An 8,675-nucleotide genomic window follows, 5' to 3' on the forward strand; every position below is an offset into this window, starting at 1 on the left:
AAACTGTCCTTCCCTGCAGAAAACTTCTTCCCAACCACCGCCAATTATGCAAGGGACAGAATATCCTGTGCCAAGTAAAAGCAAAGGGTTGCTCAGATGGTTCCAGCTCTTCTTGATCCTCAAGGCAAGAAGAGTTGGCTTTTTTGGCTTACCATGGCTGGCTGTGCCTGGGGCTCAGAGGATGTCTTTGGTGGGGCAGGACAGTTTCTCAAGGGTGAAAGAGAGTTCACCAAGAAAACAAATATTCATGCCTCTCACCAGCACTCTTACTGGACCTACTTCAGTAGTCTGACAAGTAGGCGTTTGGTTCTCTGCAGGATTACTATAGTCCCATTTTTTCCAGTTATCACAGTCTACCATGCTACCTGCTAGGAAAGACACAGGAGATGGCATGTGCCTGAGCTGCTAACATTGAAAGATGCACTAGATGTAATTTTGCTAAAGTTAGGGCCTGTTCACTTGCAAGCATAGCTTTAAAAGAGTTTCTTTGTCCAACATATGAAGCATAGATCATCTCAAAGCAAATGTAGACAAATGAGCAAAGTCTGATATACAGTGTGTATTCAGGAAGAATAAAGTAGAATAACAATAAGGTAATTTCTTCCAGGGTATTGGCCATGAGTCTGGGATTTCCTGGCTGACTTACATAAAGTTTTACTGTTTGATGTGTGAGTAGAATTTTCACCTAATTTTACCAATTTTAATCATTACCTCCTTTCTTTTATAAAACCAATATACTCATTAAGGAAAAGGATTTCAGCTAATGAGGTCAATATAATTGAAAGACTATTCAACATCCTTTTTCTTGAGCAGATGCTCCAGAGAGTCAACCCCAATTTATCATTTGGTTTCACAGAGTTTAAGGTTATGTTAAGAACTATAAAACCCCTGATTATTTATTTAAAGGAATCTAAATATAACTTCTTTTAATGTTTTAGTACCTAGTGAATAAAACAGCTGTCAGCAATATGTTCTTCTGAGAGACGTTCATATGAACACTAAGTCTGTTGTTTCTAATTTCAAAAATATGGCCACAGTCAATAGTCACCCACAGACAGGTGTGCAGTCCAAATATAAATTTTGTATTTGCCAGCACATATGCACATTAAATATGAAGATGGTAATACTAAGTTTTACACACTGGGACAGTAAGAGCTCTAAAATTAATATCAAATGTCTTGACACTGTCAGATGGTTACCAGGTGTCTTACCCTATGAATTTTACATCATTATGGACATATTTAAGAAACATGATTTGTGGTGCAATATGTCACTGAAATTGCCAAATTCGAACATTGAATTATGTTGGGTAAAATAATTTCTCATGTTTGACAGATTTAAGTGGCTTAACGTGTGGAAGTTATTTTTGTTCTATGGACTCTGTGAGCACTTAATACAGCTATTTTCAAGTGGGCAAGCTAAGGATCTGGAACAGGATCACTGACTAAAAAGGTGCTGCACTTGTTTATGGCCAGGTTGAATCAGTCCACAGTTCTCTACAGTTCTGAATAAAACAAAAATCCCAGCTACAGACTTTTACTTCACATACAGTGAGTAGAAAAGTATACGACACAGTCCTGGCCATGTTGATGTCACTGGCAAAACTCCTATGGAGTTTTAATAAAACCCTGGTCATTGACTCTAACAGGTACTATTAGAATATCAAAAAAATTATTAGATAGAGACTGAGCATAGGAGTAGGAGTTGCTTCACTTAATATAACACATAGTGTCAATTAAAACTTACTCTTTATCATTTCTTCTCAACTAAGAACAATAGTATGTTTGACTATGTGTGGAAAAAGTTGCATACAGCCTCCAAGTAAAGATACTGAAGTTCACAAATCTGTGAGTTTCTTTTCCACGAAACTGCACAAACATCATTTTTAAAGAAGGAAGGGAGGGAAAGTAGAGGAATGAAACCAAGTGTTCTAAGATATTTCTGTATGAGAGTATTATTTCATTTAGCTAGGAATAGCGGGTATGCCAGACAAAAGGAGCATATTTTGAAATGAGGGCAGAAGAGCTGCAACCAGAAACACTCTCACTTTGCTCACAAAACCCTTTTTTTTGTTTGTGTGCATGCCTGAAATACGTTACATGTCCACATATTTGTCATACAAGTGAGGGACTTGAATTGCGACTATGTGTGCCTTCATCTCTGAGCACTGGAAAGATACTCTCTGCTAGCAGTGGTCAGCAGCACCTTCCATGAGCAGGCAGAACACCATCAAAAACCATTGCAAAAGCAGAATAAACAGAGCAGTTTACTGAGAGCAGTTTACTTCTTTGAAGGAAATGTCTGAGACTGATACTGACCTAGAAAGCCTTTACTAATGGCCTATGGATTTTTAGTTAATAAAATTTTGATAAGTCTAAGTTAATCTTGAGTAATGTATCAGTATGGAAACAATCTGGTTCAAAGCATGGTTAATCTGTTTCCGTGTGACAAACATTAAGCAAGGATAATTAATTCCAGATTTCTAGAATCAAGAACTTAAGCTTCTGAATGGCTAATCAAATACATATAACGATAAGATAATTCAGGAAGTCTGATCACATCTCACATGCCCCACCAGAGGCCTCATCTATCATAAAATAAATAATCCCATTCTTGGAGCAACTTGACAGCACAGTCAGACATTGTACCTAAAACTATCCATCCCACATCTAGCCATCCATCCAGAGCAAACTGCTTGGTCATTCATCTTGGAAGGATTTCTGTAATCCATATGCTCCTTCACACAACTTTGCAAGTCTGTATGAGTCTTCATTATGATCTTCTGTTGGAACCACTCAATTTATATCATCCGGGACTAAAGTAGATGTTAAATCAGTAAAATCTGGAATCAAGTCTGGTAACCTTGGACATACCTTTAAATAATTCATCCATGCATACATTTCTTAGATGCATCTCTTTATACTTTGGGAAGCAAAGTCTGACATGCAAAATGAAGTATGAGTTTCACTATTATAAATCAAAATTTATCCAGGAGGTAATAGTTAGAGTAAAATACACTTTTCCCCTATTTAAGTAAATAGTACTGTGAGACTAATAACGATAAGATTTTAAAACATATGTTTTTGCCAAAAAAGGAAATTTAGGATGGTCCTGAATAAGTAAGGAGATTCATAGAGAATATATTGGGGATGGCAGTTGCTGTTACAGTCTTCCTGTAAGATTTGGGCTACTTGTGCTAGAGGCAAACAGAAAAAAATAGCATCAGAGAATAATTGCTGAGTTCACACTGAGGTCTTTTTGGAATGATTGTCTTGTTTCCAGTACTCGATTGGCCAAATTACAGCTGTCACTGAAACGTGACATTTGTGAGAAAAATGAAATGGCTGTTCAAAACAAAGTCTTCACTGTAGAGTCATATAATCCCGGGGAAGTACACCATCCGGAGTTTCTGAAACTTTCACAGCTAATGTAAATAGCAAGATATAAAGCAAAGATAAAATGGAAATGAGCAACAAGTCTTGGGACTAAATTACATCTTCACTTGGACGGTTGCAGCTGCAGTGAATATAAAACTCAGACTCTAACCTGTGCAAAATTACAATGTAGCTCTGATCTGACTTCCAAAATAGGTCTTAGAAAGTTATTAAAAAATGTGTTTGTTCCTGTCTGGAAAAAGTTTGAAGGAAGGAAGTCACTCCAAGAGTTTCAATATTGTTGAAAGAAAGGACAACCAAATCATCAAGGTGTCCTTTAGAAACTCTGGAGAGTGGTTAGAACAAGTAATGTGAGTTTGCCAAAAGGCACAATGAGAAAAAATGCTTAGAGGGCTTGTGAAAAACTGGATGCTTGGGCACTTTACGTTTTCATACTTTGTTTGAATGTTCACAAAAGACACCTTCACAGGAAGAGACACTGTTTTTCTGTTATATGATACTGAAAAGTGCTCCAAATCGTGCAGAATTGGATGGATGGAGCAAAGATCATATTTTAACACAGAATTTCAGTTTGTTAAAAATAGCAAGAAGGTAGAAAGAAAATTCTTGATATTCTCCATTCAAAGCCAGATATGGTGCCAAGAACTAAGAAATTATTAGGCTGCTAGAAAGAAACAAGACTTACTATATAAAAATCATAAAGTCATCCTGTTTCCAGAGATTAGCTTGGTAACTGAAACAAAAGAGCTGAATCCTAGCAAGCAATATTTTACAAAAAACAGGAACTGCAGTAGATACCACTGTTCCCAGTACCCCCAGCAGATGTGAGTATTGCTTAAGCATGCTAAGTTCAAGAGTGGAACCACGCCAAGAATGCTATCAACAAGCAGTACCTAGCAGGATTCAAAGGATATCTTCCGCAAAACAACAGCATGGAGTTTTTGTTTCTGTTACAGGGATTTATTTCATTCCAGGGAGCTTGTTTTTGTTTCAGATTTTGGGATGATGGGTCTACTAGGAACATGTCATTAGAAGACAACCACATTTCCCCTCCATTGTTATATGCACACACTGAAATAGAAATCAGCAAGACTACCACCTCCGAATGGTTCTGTCTGGGGAAATCTCCCATGAAATACAAGTATGCAAAGAAGTATTTAAATGTCTATTTCTGCATCACACATGCTTCATATGTTGGTGCTTGAGTATAACTGCATCGAATTACTAAGGGTTGGAATGTCATCAGTAAATGTCAGAACAGTATTTGAACTCTCCATTTATAGAACTTGAACTTCATTTTTCTCTACAGAGACACTACAGGATTATATCTCTTCAGAAATATCCATATGAAATTTATCCTAAATCATAATCTTAGTAAAACAGTACCTATTAAAGTAGGAAATGTACTTGAAATGGAAAGAAACTGGATTTTTAAAAATATAGAGAGAGTAAAAATTCTTACAAGATAAATCTGATCATTCAGCTTACACTTAATTCCAGAGAAATGCAAGCATGTAATTTTATATTATTTAAAGGCACTCTGCTCTCTCTTGATTATTCTTATCAACAGCAGGCGGCCACCTACAGAGATGCTCTCTTCTGCTAATTCCAAGATCTTCTGATCCTGCTGAACCTCTTCCAGAGCCACCATCCTTGCTTTCCAAAACCATACTTAAGCTCTTGTGTTTCATAAAAAGATGGAGGCCAGAAGCTACTAAAGACAATAAAATTTTTCAATCCTAAACCACCTTGTCTGCCTGTAACAGTTCTCAACAGGGTGTCCATGCAAGCTTTCCCAGTAGTTTAATGATTTTCAAGAATATCATAGGCAAAGATCTGATCCTTTATTATAGCTTGGCTGGTTCTGAAATTTTATTATGACACTATTTGCCTGTCGTTTTACTGTTTTGCAAAATTAAAGTAATCTACATTGTGGGCAGTCAATGAGCACCAAAGGTAGAAGAGAAACAGGCTATTTAAAACCTTATGAGACATGCTTCTTGTACTTGCTAGTTTTGAATAATTACACAGCCTTATCACTTTAATAAAAATAAACCAGCACTGCTTATGACTCAGTATATTTCACAGCTTTGGTAGGGTACTGCAGACATGAGGTGGATTTTTTATGTTTTACATAATATAATTGTATTGATTATCAAATCAAATATGGCAACACATTGTTGTCTCTACAAAGTAATCTGTAAGGAAAAAAGTTGGCTTCTGAATCACTGACTGTCTCAGAGAGGTTACTTGTGTGCTTCAATCTAAATACACATAAATGACTACCAGACTGTGGGTGAACTTCCACTTAAGTTCAAATGTCATCTCTGTTACAACACAACCCAATTAAAAAAAAAAAAAACCTGAACAGTGGCATGTAAACATTGATGCCATTACTGTGTTTTATGTGGTTCATAAAGCACAGGACCTAATATTCTACTGCATGGTAAGAAATTCAGAAATAAATTGGAAATAAAGCCTAGGACAGAATCAGGAAGTTTGTCTGCACTCTGGCAAAGTATTTGAAAGCTCCTAGGTTGGGGTCTTTCTTCAGATTTCTTAGGATTTTTCCCTCTAGAAAAAGAATAAAATGTTGGTACAAAACAGTTTGCATTTTGCAGCATATTAACGTACTGATTTTTTCAAGTGGAGAGAGGAGGAGGAAACCTTACCATGGAGGAACAGCCAATATCCTGAGAATAACCTGAAATGCGAACTTAGCATTTTTGCACTTCAAAAATGTCTTTGACTTTTATAAACAGGCATGATGGTAAAATTGAGGCTGTTAAAAATACATGGTTTACTTCAGTAGTTTATAATTCACAGTGGCATTTAGTGGGTGGAGTTGTAAATTAGTAAGTGGACTGCTGCCACAGCAGAATAGGCTGCTGCTCTGCAAAGGAGAATCTTTGCTAAGAATAGCAATGTGGTCACGGTGATAATGAACAAGGGCTCGGCATGCCTGAAACATTGATGGGAGATCTGGAGATGGTTGTTGGATGTGTAACAGCTGCTTTAGAAATTAGATGTTATCAAATATTTATTTTAAAGATTGAATTGGATGAAGAGCATGCAAAGCTTAGTCAGTAAGACCTGGTTTCAATTTTTAGTAGTACCACCAAAAGGAAGAGTGGCATATGAAATATTTATGTTGTCAATAAATTGTTTTACAGCCAACAAAATGCTATGTTTATTCTGCCGTAAAAGGGAGACAAGATTGCAGCTGCCTATTGCTTTTAAATGAAGTAGATTAATCTGCCATAAAAGTATTACAATATGTTAATCAGGTATTTGATCTGGTCTGTCAGACACTCAAACAAAAAAGGCCTGTTTATAGGTCAGTTACTTCCTGGAAACAATATTATTGTTCTCAATAAACCCAGCATTTTAAAGACACTAGATTTATACGAGTGGGAATGATTTACTTATCACTAGGGTGATATTCCTTTGGACTGTTAGTAGCTGTAAAAGCCTTGTCCAAAGGTTGCAAGCCAACAGCATTACATCAAAAATCGTGAGTGAAGGGTGCAGATAGTTGTGGATGGCAATATAAAACACACTCCTCTTTCAGACACTGGGAAGCTTTACTGCTGAGTGACAACTCTATATGATTACTGTTCCATCATAAGTGTACAAGAAAAGATTCTGAACCCAAATGCATAGTAGGGTGACCTGCGTGACTGCAATAAATTCATGGTTTTGACTGCTTGAATTCCCCGTCAATGGACATCAATACAGTGCTCTCACTTCTCTGGCCTTAAGGAACATGCTTCAGCTAGGTCAGCCTTGAAAAGATCCACATGAAGCTTTCATTGAAAAAGCAAAAAGAAGTCTGAATGAAATCATTGCGTCTACTTCACACCCTGCACAGCCCTTTCCTATCGGGCCCTGCTTTGATCCCTGTTTGTGCTGGCCAGCTTTAGCCCTCCCAGTGCAGTAAGGGCTGTACGCAGATGTTACGCTGCTAAACATCTTGTCAGCAGAGGAAGCCAGGTCACTTTTCCTGTAGGAAAACCACTGACAAAGTGATTTTGTCACAGAAAGTCTAATCTGGCTCTTTTCCAAGGCAGGATGCCAGACATGGTTCTAGCAGAAGACATTTTGAGCTGCATCATAACGGTCCCTCCTTAATCTTTTCACAAAAATCCAAGTGTTGATTTCATTCACTGTTAAATAGGTAAAAGGACTAGTCAAAAGAAATGTTGTGCTAGTAACCTATCACACTTGACTGAGGAGTCATCCATATGGAGCTCAGTGATCGCTACGTGTCTTCTATAAAGGTATCCCCTTAAGGAGGCAGATGTCCAGAGAGAAATTATTGAGGTTCTGTGCTCTTACTGGAAAGACTCTCACAATAGGATTTATAGCAGTTTCTGTGCCATAGATAGGAAACAGATAAAGTTCTTCGATCAGCCTTAAGCCACTAATAATAAGCTACTTGGCAGACAGGATCAAAGGGGGTAGGGCCCCAAGTAGCCCTAAGACTTATGCTTCTGCTTTAAATTCTGTGTTCCCATACATTAACAAATGTAAAGCATATGATACAGATAATGATCTTCTACTTCAAATCCTTTCTTTCTCAAAAACAGCAAGAAACACACTGATATGTTACTGTCCATTTTATCACAATAAAGAATTGCAGGAGTAGGGAGTTCAGGTCCTCTTTAAGGTCTGCCAGCTTCAGGACTCTATATGCTTACAATTTAATCTAATTAAAGCTCTGAAATTATGATTGAATATGGAAATGCACTGGCTAGAAAGTGACTCTGCCATCCCCAAAGCACTTCATTTTTCATAACTCTGAAATCCTGTCCCATTAAGAAACACATACACTGCACTGATAAGGATTGACATACACTGACATGCAGATTTAAACGTGGTGTGAGCTCTAAATTGCATTTTAAAATGCAATTTTGAAAGTCGCCAGCGAGGACAAAGCTGGTGGAAGAGGGGAAATGAGCGACAGTGGGATCTGTTCCCCGGAGCCCCACTCTTCCTGCCTGCCTGATGCCTGCCTGGCCAGCCAAGGTGCCTTGCATAGCATGTTGCTTATGAGGGGTGGAGAGCACACCAGGCCTTAGCCTAATAGCTCATTAAATCCTGGTTACTTATCTCCTGTGTGTGCTAGCCAGTCAGTAACTGCCATGTGCTTTTAAATTGTGCATATCATGCTGGCAGAGTCTCTCTGCATCCAGATATAAATGACAGAACAAACTGACCCAAAAGCAGGGCCATAGCAATCACACTTAAGCCATTCCTGGAATAGTCTACAGAAAAAGA

The sequence above is a fragment of the Strix uralensis genome, chromosome 8 (assembly GCF_047716275.1).
Source record: "Strix uralensis isolate ZFMK-TIS-50842 chromosome 8, bStrUra1, whole genome shotgun sequence".
NCBI classification, from domain to species: domain Eukaryota; kingdom Metazoa; phylum Chordata; class Aves; order Strigiformes; family Strigidae; genus Strix; species Strix uralensis.